Raw genomic sequence first — 11,695 nt, forward strand, 5'->3', positions numbered from 1 at the left:
GGGTTGGAGGCTAAAGGAGGAAGAACTTTCTAGAATCCAGGCATGTGGCTGTCGAATGGCCCGTGTAAGCAGAGCCCTGTCAGGGAAGTTGTCCAAAAGCTTTGATCAGGTCTTTAGGGTTCTTTATAACGCCCGAGTCCAGGGTAGTTTATCCAGATGCCCCTTGCAACGTGGACCCCTTGGGCAGCCCAGCTTGTCTGCTACTTACACCTAAGAAGTCTTTCTCTTTTCCCACTGGGCCTTAAAGATCCTTGAGGGGTTTTCCTGGGGACATTTTGGAGGAAGCAGTGATTTATTCTACCAACTCTGCAGGGCCCGGGCCGGCCTGGATATTTATGGCGCTCCCAAAGGAAAACAAACCTTTACCCACTAATGTAAGCAGGCAAAGTCTTTACCCAGCAGAACAAATAAGCCAGCTCCTCTAAGCTATGCGCAGTTTTCCTAACATGGCATTGAGGCCCATACGCCAGTCGCCAGTCGGTGTGGACAGTCCTGCTCCCCGGAGAAGAGGCGCGGGAGCTGACCCCAGGTGGCAGATAAAAGTCGCGTTCACACTGGCTTCAGGGTCAGGGGAGGCTCTTCAGGGTACGAATGCCAGATAAAATACAGGAGGCCTCCTTACATTTGAATTTCCCATAAATAATGACTTTTCTTTTTTAGCATAAGCATATCTTATAGCCCAATTGATATATACTTGAATCAGGGGTTGAACTCAGACCCTTGCGCTTGCCAGGGAAGCGCTTACTCTACTGAGCCATCTCCCCGGCCCCAAGACTGGTGTCTTTAAAGGAAATGAACAAAGGAGGTTGTGGCGCCAGTAATCCAGGGCTATATTATATGATTTAATTTACGTATGAAAACTCATCCTACAGTATGTTTTTTTCTGAGACAGGGTCTTGCTATGTAGTTCAGGCTGGGCTGCTGCTCACGATATAGCTCAGGCTGCCCTCAAACTTGCTGCAATCCTCTTGCATCAGCCTCCCAAGTGCTAGGATTACAGGTATGCACCACCACACCCAGCCTCTCAGCCCTTTTTGTACTAAAACCAATGGTGTGAGGGTCAGGGATATAGCTCTGTGGTACAAGCGCCTGCCTGGCAAACACAAGGTCCTGAGTTCAAATCCCAGTACCAACAAATAAATAAATAAATAAATTAGAACAGTGGTGTGGCTGCTGCTGAATAGGCATCCTTAGTTGGGGGGAAGTTCAAGCCATCTACGAAACACTTGGGACTAAGACTTTGATCCTGTAATTCGCTTAGGAGAAGGCCTTAATTTCCAAGGACATAGTCATAGGTAGGCTTTATGGCCAAAGACCTCCATTCTGTACTGTCTATATGGCAGGTGCTGTATTTAAACAAATTGCTTAAACCTCACAATTCTACTGACTTGAAGTGAGACTGGAGTAACTCAGGTACGCACTGTCAGGGAACTACTGAAGTGAGCTGGTGGTCTAATTCGTCAGTGGGCAGGATATTAGGCAGTCATTTCAACTAATAATCATTAAGGCTGTTTCAATGCTGAAGATGCTGAAGATATGGTGACTATAGGGGAAGAAAACGGTATAAAATTTAAAACACAACACCTGTTTATGGAATAGACATAAACAGGAAATAAACGTTAACTGTCGTTAGGTTGGATAATCCCTCCCCCCCAAAAAAAAAAATTCCCTTAATGAGCATGTTGCCAGCATCATCATTAAAAGCAAGGGCTTTTAATTCTCAGTGATCCTCCTGCCCCATCATTAAAAACAAAGGCTGGGGACATGGCTCAGTGGCAGATCACATGCGCAGTGTGAGCCAGACTGGAGTTCAGTCAGTGCTATGAACCCTAAAACTGAATCCTTCCTTTCTTCCCAGATAGGCAGACAGGATATAGAATCGATTCTAGGTTGTCTTGCGAGGCCTGCTCTGTTATTCTCCCAGCTTATCTTCCTATTTTCTTGTTTTTTGTTTTGTTTGGCGGAACTGGGGGATTGAACTCAGGCCCTTGTGCTTGCCAGGGAAGCACTTATTGCACTGAGCCATCTCCCCAGCCTCTATCTTCCTATTTTCTGATAAACTAAAAATAATATTTCATAAACATCTTGGTTGCCACAGGGATTGCAACCAGACCGAATTTGGGATAGGAAGTTAAGAATCAGGCTGGGCTGGCTGGGTGTGGTGGTACATCCCTGTAATCCCAGCACTGGGGAGGCAAAGAGCACTGTTGAGAGTTGGAGACCAGCCTGGGTTACAAAATGAGGTCAAGCCAGCCTGAATTTCAGAGAGAGACCCTGTCTCAAAAAAAGATCAAAAGAAGAAAGCATCATGTCATACCTCCCTTTGAGGGTCTTAGGGCCACGATGCCTTTGTTCTTTTGTTGTTTGTTTTCCAGATAGGGTCTCATGATATAGTTCAGGCTGTACTTGGACTCACCATGTAACTCAGGCTGGCCTTGAATTCACAGTGATCCTCCTGCCTCAGCCTCCTGCATGCTGAGATTACAAGTGTGAGTCACCATCCTATGATTTTCTTCACCACCTGTATACTGCAGGCTGGGCCCAGGCTCCAGTAAGGCAGAGTGGTGCTACAGCCGCGAGACAGCCAACCCCTGAGGTTTCCTCCTGCTGTAAACGTTTTCATGGAACACACATTGAAGTGCTCAGTGAATTTTCATTCACAGCCTGAAATCCACTCATCAAAACTCTTGGGCAAACAGTGGACTGGCTTATTGTTTTGCGTCTTGTTTTATGCATTTGTGTATTTGGTACAGGGTTTCACTATGCAGATCAGACTCATGGTGATCCTCCTGTTTTCAGCCTCCCTGGCACTGGGATTATAGGCGTGCAGCCCCGCTTCGGGACTCTGTCACCAGCTCAGCACGCCCTGGGGTCGGGGACGCAGCGGCATGCAGGATGGGGGTCAGACTGGTCCCTCAGACTGGCTTGTTGTTGAATCACCCTATATGAGCAGCAACTTTATACACATTCAAATGAGTGGAATTCGGAGGGGGGGAGAACAGTCCTTGTGGAAACGTTGAAAAAAGAAAAGTAGAGAATTTATAAACAGTGAAACCATTCAGAGCACAGGTCAGCAAGCCAGTGGTTTTAGGCCTCTGTGAGCCATAGCAGAACTGTCACAGCTACTCAGTTTGTCCTTGTGGCTGAACAGAAGCCAGGGAGGGGAGACAGGACCTAAAGGATGGGTGTAGCTCTTCCGACAGAGCTGGATTCACAGATGCTGCCACTATTCTGTGGCGTTTCCACTTGTTATGAATTGTTTCTCTTTTGACCCCCCCATTTAAAAATGTAAAAACCATTCTTTTCCTGAGGTTTGTGCAAAAGCCAGTAGACGGTAGGGCCTGTGCTGCCTGTGGTTGGTTTGCTTTTGCCTGGTTTGCAGCACAGGCTCTGGATTAGCGGGTCCTGAGCTCACGCTCGGCCTCACCCTTCCCATATGGGTGGAAGGTCCAGTTTCTGGAGCTGTGAAATGGGGGGAGATAACTGGCAGCGTGCAGCACCGTGACAAGGACCATGCTGTCACTACTTGCACGTCCTGGGAGCCTTTCAGATGCATTCAGGAGGCCAAGCATCGTGGTGCAGGCCTGCAATCCCAGAGCTTGGGAGGAAGATCAATGTGAGCCTGAGGCCAACCTGGGGTACATAGTGAGTTTAAGGCAGCCTGGATTGCGTCGTGAGACCCTGTCTCAGAAAGACAAAAAAAAAAAAAAAAGGCAAACTTTCACAGCAGTTATTGTTTTTCTTTTTTAATTTTTTCCATAATTTTATTGAGAGACAAATAGCAATGAGACAGTTTCAAATCAAATTGGTAGGACAGTTTCAATAATTAACACATTGCATACATTCTTCCTAGTGGTTATTTGCTGTACAAGATGCAGACATGATATCTTATTAGTTGTTGTTTTTAACTATACAGATTTTTTTTTTTTTTAAACTGGGGATTGAACTCAGGCGCTTGCACTTGCCAGGCAAGCGCTTATTCTACTGAGCCATCTCCCTGGCCCCTATACAGAATATTGAGTCTTGATTATAATGATCACAGTTGGGACTGGGGAGATGGCTCAGTAGAATAAGCACTTGCCTGGCAAGTGCAAGGGCCTGAGTTCAATCCCTGGTTCCGGGGGGGGGAAGAAAAAGAAAGGAAATATATAAATGATCACGGTGCTCATTTTATAATTTGGCCTTCCCAGGGCACTGGTCCAATGCCATAATTCTCAGTTCACTTGTGCACCTACATGTCTAGGGAAGAGGGCTCCATTGTTTCTTGTGTTAAGTGGATGCAGAATTTTAAAATTCACTTTCACTGCATGGTGGGTGTGAGGTGCTGCTGTTACTTCTTCATTTGGGGGTCCAGCTCCCTTTCCCACCTTTCCAATCAAGAATTCTGATTCAATAGGTCTGGCGTGGGACCCAGACCACAGGTCTCTGTTTAGTGAAGTGCCTCAGCAATTCTAACACGTGGGCCAGAGAACAGCTGATTTAAAGCTTTGCCGTAGCCTCTCTGTCTTTGCAGAGACAGGCAGTCTCAGTTGCCACCTCGAGCCAAGGAGGTTTTGGCTTCTGTTCATGGTGTTGGGGATTGTAGCCAAGGTCTGGTGCGTGCTGAGTATGTGCTCTATCACAGAGCTACCCTCTGCTGGGTCCCAGAACCTGCAATTTAGCGAGCTCCCCGCCAGCACAGCTCAGTGAGCTGTACACTTAAGGAAGCTGAGGTGCACAGCCATGGGTCCTGTGCCCCTGTGTGTCTCTTAGTGCGCCGCCCTGTACCCAGATGTGGTGTTAGATACCACGTGGGCCTCATGGTGCTCAGGTGCAAGGGTGTGCTGGTGGAGCACTGACCACTGAGGCCTGCGTGTAGGAGCTTGCTTGCTTTCCTTCCCTTCCTTTTAAATCTGGGTTTCTCATAAAGTGAGGTCTCACTGCAGCTGTCAGTCTGGCAGAGCCCAGAAGGTAGCTCTGGGCCAGGAAAAGCAATTTAGGGTCCAATAGGCCATCAGGGGCCTCCTTCCCCATGACCCAGAGGGTGGACGTCACTGCAGTCCTGGGGGATGGCCATGGTAGGCTGTGGATGGCATTTCTTAATATAGTTAGTCAATAGCTATGTTTTTTGAGTGCCACAGAGGATTTAAGGAATGTCGCTAAATGTCTGGCACGGAGGGAAATGGTTTTGAGAAGGCCATTTCCCAGGCCTTGGGAGAATAGATTTCACAGAAAGGGCTGTCGGGGGACTGAGCCCCATCGAGGCCCACCAGGCCTGCCTTACAGGTTTCCTCACTTTGGTCTTGGGCATGAAGGTAGAGGCTGAGCAGAGCTAGCCTTGCCCGAGGAGGCCCAGCTTGGACTGGCTCACGCAGGCGCAGGCAGGATGGCTGGCTCAGCTCTTCCTCTGCCTTGGTTTATGGAACCGTACAAAGGGCGGTTGCTGCAGGGAACTGCATGTCGAAATGCTGCTGCAATAGTGGGGAAAGCCTAGCAGGAGAGTGGGACAGGCCCCACTCACCATCACTGTGCCCTGCGACGGCACTTCATCCAGCAGGGCCTTCCTTCCATAAAATTGAAAAGATGCCTTTGTGGAGTGGCTGTAGCAGTACACTTAGTGGTGCTTGAAGGGTTCCCTGGGAGCCAGGGGCGGGGACACTGCCTTGTAATACCAGCATTGTGGAGGCTGAGGCAGGAGGATGGCTGTGAATTTGAGGCCGGTTTGGGCTACCTAGTGAGTTCAAGTTCTGCCTGAATGACATAGTGAGACCTTGTCGAAAAGAAAAGAGAAGTGAAAAGAGGAGAGGAGAGGAGGGGAGGGGAGGGGAGGGGAGGGGAGGGGAGGGGAGAGGAGAGGAGAGGAGGGGAGGGAAGGGGAGGGGAGGGGAGAGGAGAGGAGGGAAGAGGAGAGGAGAGGAGAAGAGAGAGAAGATAAATTTCCTGGAAATTATAATATAAAGCTGTCAAGTATCAAGCATATTTTCAAATGAACATCTATCAAATGGAGTCATCTCTCTCTCCCAGACTAGTTTTAATCTCTTTGACTCAACTTTTTCCTGGGATGACAGCCAACTTTAGTATTTGATTAGCTCTGTGACCTCCAAGGAAATCATTGATTTAGGCAAGATTATCAGTTGGTGTTAAAATCATTAGGAGGCCTATTATCAGCAAGGACATGGACAACCAAGTTGCAGCACATTCATGGAATGAAATAAGTCAAAAATGGGGACATGATACACACAGTATGGCTTTATCTTGCAGATAATAGTGCAAGAGTTCTCATTGTATGATTCTACTTACATGAAACACAGGGGCCAGCAGAAGTCATATGTGAGTTGATTCTCCTTCAGTATCAGCAATTGTATCCGGGGCCTTCCTGTGGAGCTACAACCTCAGCCCTTTACTTTCTTTGTTTGAGAAATGGTTTAAGCTGCTATGTTTCCCAGACTGGGCTTAAAATTGTGATCTTCCCAGAGCGTCACTACGATGTTCCATTTGTGAGTTTTGAATATAGCCAACTTTTTGAATTCCTGGGTGTGGGAGCTCTTGTCTTGGAGCGGACATAGCTATTCCTAGGGGGCTAGGAATTTCTCTATTTGATTTAGGCTGGGCTGGTGAGATGGCTCAGTGGTCTAAAGCACCTACTTAGAACAAGCTTGGCGAAGCACATGGACCGCGGTTCAATCCCCCAGCACCACATGCCAGCCAGCCCCGCCCCCTGATGGGCTGAGCTGGCCACACACACACACACAAATAAAAAATAAATAAAATTAAAAAAAAAAGATTTAGGCTGCGATTGGGGGTCAGATACATATTTAAGAATCTTAGCACAGCCAGACCCTATGTATTTGCTAGTATACCTAACAAGATCCACAATGTATGTCAGCTAAAGGCTTTTAACTTGTTTCTAAAAAAGATATTAGATTCCATTCTAAGTTTGCCAGAAATGCAGGGAAGAGAAGAACAAGCTAACTGGCACCATGAAGACGGTACCTGGACAAATCAGAAGGTTAAAATGTATGCAGGGCAACCAATTCCATTTCTTTTACCAAGGGAACTTGTCTAGATCAGAAGAGGTCAGGAGGTATCATAAGCACACGGCACACAAGGGCCAGCTATGCTGCTGGGTTGGTCAAAGGAGTCATAAAAGAAACTTTCAGAGGCAGCCGTTTGGGATATCTGAATATTGTATTAATCTATTTTTTGTTGCTGTAACAAAATGCCCAAGGCCGGGTCTTTTTGTAAAAGGAAGTTTATTTAGTGCATAGTTTTGGCACAGGCTTCTGCTTGCCTCTGGGGAGGGCCTTCTGAGGACATCACAACATGGCAGATGGCCTCAAGGGGAGAACCTGTACGAGGGAGAGGTCATGTGGCAAAGAAGGGTCATGTCGCAAAGAAGACTGAGGGCCAGGCTTTAAAGTCTGTAACGTTTTAAAGTATGAGAATGGGCCAGGGAGATAGCTCAGCTGCAAGTGCCTGCCTGGCAAGGACAAGGTCCTGAGTTCAATCCCCAGTACCATGAGATTGGGTGAGATTACCCAGGGCGTGCAGGGGGGGTGGAGAAGAGGTCAAGAATGAACCAAGGGACTTAGAGGTTGGCGGTCAGGAAAACAGGGAAACCAGGAGAGTTCAGAGTCCAGGGAGCCAGGCAAAGGTGGTGTTAAATAAATAAATAAATAAAGTTTGAGAATACCAATTTGTTTCTATTGGAAAGTGCTATTTTGGTTTCTTCTGATCCATTTTCATTATGGTGAAGAATCAGAAAACCCACATGAGTACCTCGAAGGGTTCCCTCTCTTCCCACAGTCCTTTCTATAGGAATTTGGCGATTTCTGGACTTGTACCCAGCATCTCATATATTTTTTCCACTGCATAATATTGTTTTTCCTTATTATAACTATTTCATAATTTCAAAAGTAGCACCCTTTTGATGGGAAATGTTTTTTTTTTAAATTTTATTTGTGTGTGTGTGTGTGTGTGTGTGTGTGTCCCCAGCTCAGCCCAGCAGGGGGCGGAGCTGGCTGGCATGTGGTGCTGGGGGATTGAACCACGGTCCCTGTGCTTTACTAAGCTTGTTCTAAGTAGGTGCTTTAGACCACTGACCATCTCACCAGCCCCGTGAAATGTTTTAATAGCCAAAAAATATGCAAAAAAAAGAAAGAAAGAAAAGAACGAGGCTCCCCTCTCTCCAAGTACCTTTTTTCTCAGTCTCTCGCCAAAGGGAACGTCTATTCACTGACTGCCGTATATCTTTTCAGGAACCAGTCAGCCTCTCTCCACACAAATGTATCTGTTTATATGTTGTCTTATGAAGATGCAGCCCACCACATGCCCTGTATCACACTTGGCTTTTTTGATATAACATAGCCAAAGATGGTTCCCTGTTTTTTGGAAGGCCACCAATGACCTCTCAGCTGTCAAAGCCAAGGCCACCTGTCAGTCCTGCCTTTATTCCACCTATCTGATTGTCCCTTTTCCCCAGACACCACCTTTGCCTGGCTCCCTGGACTCTGAACTCTCCTGGTTTCCCTGTTTCCTCACCTTCAACCTCTAAGTCCCTTGGTTCATCCTTGACCTCTTCTCTGCCCACGCTGCATGCCCTGGGTGATCTCACCCAGTCTCGTGGCTCTAAGAGGAAGATCTCTCACTGATACCTCCCGATTTTATCTCTCACTTGAGTCACGGTCCAGAGCTCCAGCCTCTTTTAGCAACTTGCTTATTTGATCTCTTGGCTGGTTGTCTGGCAAATGTCTACATAAAGCTGGAGCCCCAAACCTGAAAGTTCTCTGTCTTCCTTTTCTCAATTGTCATCAATGTCTCCATTTGTCCAGCTGCCAGGGCCGGGGACTGCAGGTGCGCACGATGCCCCATGTGCCAGGCGCAGCAAATCCCATGGCTCTCCTCGAGCTCTTCCCAAGTGCTGCTCACTCATTACTACCCTCCCCTCCATCACCTGGGCTGAGCCCTCAGCATCGCTGGCTGAGATCACTGTACTGCCCACTGAGTTGGAATCTCTCCGTGGGCTTCCTCATCAGGATATCAGGGTGAGTTCCGTACAACTAGACAAAGTCCTGGCTCACGTAGAGGAGGCCCACGCCCTGGTGACCTGGCTGTTCTCTCTGGCTTTCCCTCCCACCACTCCCTCCTCTGCACAGTCTGCTCCAGCCATCTGCTCTCCTTGCTTTCTCTTGCTTTCCCTTGTCCATACCAGACCCGAGCCTAGACCTTAGGGTATCTGTGTTCCTGCACCTTACACCAGGTATCTACCTGGCTCTCTTGCTCACTCTAGTCACATTTCCCCCAAATCTTACCTCTCCACAGCATCTACCCCAACCATTTGTTCAAATCCTCACCACAATCCTTCGAGGTAAGTATTGCCTTTCCATGTGCTACTAAGAGATCTAAATGACTTGAGAAGGGCTGAACCAGGATCCTTAAACTGAGCCTTTTTGAAGCCAAAGACTGCTCTTCCAGGTCCAATGTCAGATACCACTCCTGTTATCCATCCCCTATGGTATCTCCATGACACTTTATTTTTTAGTGATGGGAAGGGGCTAAGCTGCCACAAGATCACATAGCAAGGGAATTAACCCTGCTGGGAGGAGAATATCCTGAGTATCCCACTGGGGACTCACTAGTACTACTTGGGAGACCAGAGAAAAGCAGCAATGGGGACAAGGTTGTAATGAGAGGCAGAAGCAGGCCCTGGGGCAGGGTATGGAAAAAGCAGCTTTCTGTGAACCTGAGGACTCCTGGATCTCTGATAGCGTATCTGGCTCTCAAAGCATTCTTGGCTGGCACCTTATATCCCTTAGCAACACTGAGAGTGCAGCATTTTATCCCCATTCTTCAGATGATACCAAAGAACTTCAGTGAACTTCCTAGCGGGGTGAGAGCAGGAGGAGACCACACACAGTATCTCCAGGGTCCCTCACAAGTTTCCTTGGCCCGTTGCTCAGGCTACTCCTGCCCATCCAGTCTTCTTTTTCATCCTCTGAATCTCTGCACCTGTTCTTCCTCCCACCTGGAATGCCTCCTCCTGCATCTAAACTACTGCTCATCCTTCGAGATCTGAAGCCAAGGGATGGCCCCGCCCCGGTACATTTCTGAAGGCTCTCATCACTTGTTTTGAATCAGTGGCTCGCATCTCTTCTCCTGAGACCTCCCCTTTACCCATCTCTTACCCCAACACTCAGGAGCATCTCTGCCACCCAGTGAAGTCCTTCTGCTTGTTGAAGGAATAAAGGAACTAACCTGGAAGCCTTCCGGACCACCCAGCCTCCACGGCTCTGTTCCTAAAAATGCCAGAGCTCTTACCCTTGAGACTTGAGATTTCCTACTACTGTTGACTTGTCTATTGTCACTGACCACACTCCCTTCTTCTTATTAGAGGCCTTTAATCCATTTCTGGCCTCTGCCCTGGGGCTACTCTTACCATGATCTCATCCAAGAACCAGCCTTTCTAAGGTACAGAGCTGCCACTCCACCCTGCCACCCTATGCTTCGGGGCATACTCAAGACTCAGAATACAAAGCCCTATCTCTAGCCTGTGTCCCAGCCACTCTTCCTTGTTAAAGAAAATATAAAGGAACCTATTAAAGATGGCAAGGAAGACTTTATTTATGAAGTAGACTTGACTGGTGAGGAAAAGTGGGAATTTATAGCTAAGACACAGGGGTGGGGCGCTGATGGATGGGAAACTACGGGCACACTTCAGGGATCTGGGGATTTTGGGTGAGGTGACTTGACAGGATTCTTCCCGAGATCGGCCAGGGTGATCTCCTACCAAGGGCAGCGAATTTTCCTGACTCACCAGGATTCTTGAGGAAGCTGGACCCAAGGGGCTAAGGACACAGCCCAAGGTCAGAGCCCAAGCAGAGCCTGACTCAAGTTTTTGGTCGATGAAAGTCTTTCAGCCACTTCACACCCCACTTCTTTGTATTATCCCTCCTCAATCCAAACTCTTTCTCTTCTGAGATTTCCAAGGCCAGTTAAAACGTCTCCACCGAAACTCTGGGCCCTCCACCCCAGGCAGCCCACACCCAGGGGGCTCTTTTTTCCTGCTTGGACCCGGAAGGAGAGGCGTTCATTTTCCCTCCCAAAACCTGATGCTCTAGGGAGGACAGGAAGGCTCCACAGAGCCTGGACAGGGCAAGTAGGGTTTGGTGACTGCAGGTGCTGAGGCTGACGTCCACCCATACTCCCGCAGTCCGCGAAGGGAAGGGTACCTGGGACACTCCCTTCATCTTGGCCGTGTCCAGCGAGGTTGAAGGTCAACGCCCTAAGCCTGGGTCTGGGTCAACTTCCCCTGGGGACAAGAGGCGAGCTCCCTGAACGTTTCTGCCCCCGCCCCCGCAGTTGCAACCAATTGCCGAGGGGTGGGGTGAACACCGCTGTGGCACGGAGATGCTTCCGAGGACCGACGCTCCGCGGCTTGGCTACCCCCAGACAACAGACTACAAAGTGTCCACCCGCAACTCCCTCCTCTCGCTCCTCCAGCAGGAACCACTGGACAAGACAGCCGCGCCCTCCCACCGCGACGCAAACAAGCCCCCAGCAGCTACCAGGGCTGGTGCGGCGCCTTTAAGTCGAGGCGACCGCGCTGCCCCCTGGCGGCCGTGAGGCTTCCTCCGCCGCCCGGAGCTCCAGCGGCGACCCGGGAGCGCAGGCCCGGAGCGGGCACGGCGGGCCCCGACCGCGGGCGGACGGACGAGCG

Source organism: Octodon degus, unplaced genomic scaffold (assembly GCF_000260255.1).
Source record: "Octodon degus isolate 3935 unplaced genomic scaffold, OctDeg1.0 scaffold00070, whole genome shotgun sequence".
Classification (NCBI taxonomy): domain Eukaryota; kingdom Metazoa; phylum Chordata; class Mammalia; order Rodentia; family Octodontidae; genus Octodon; species Octodon degus.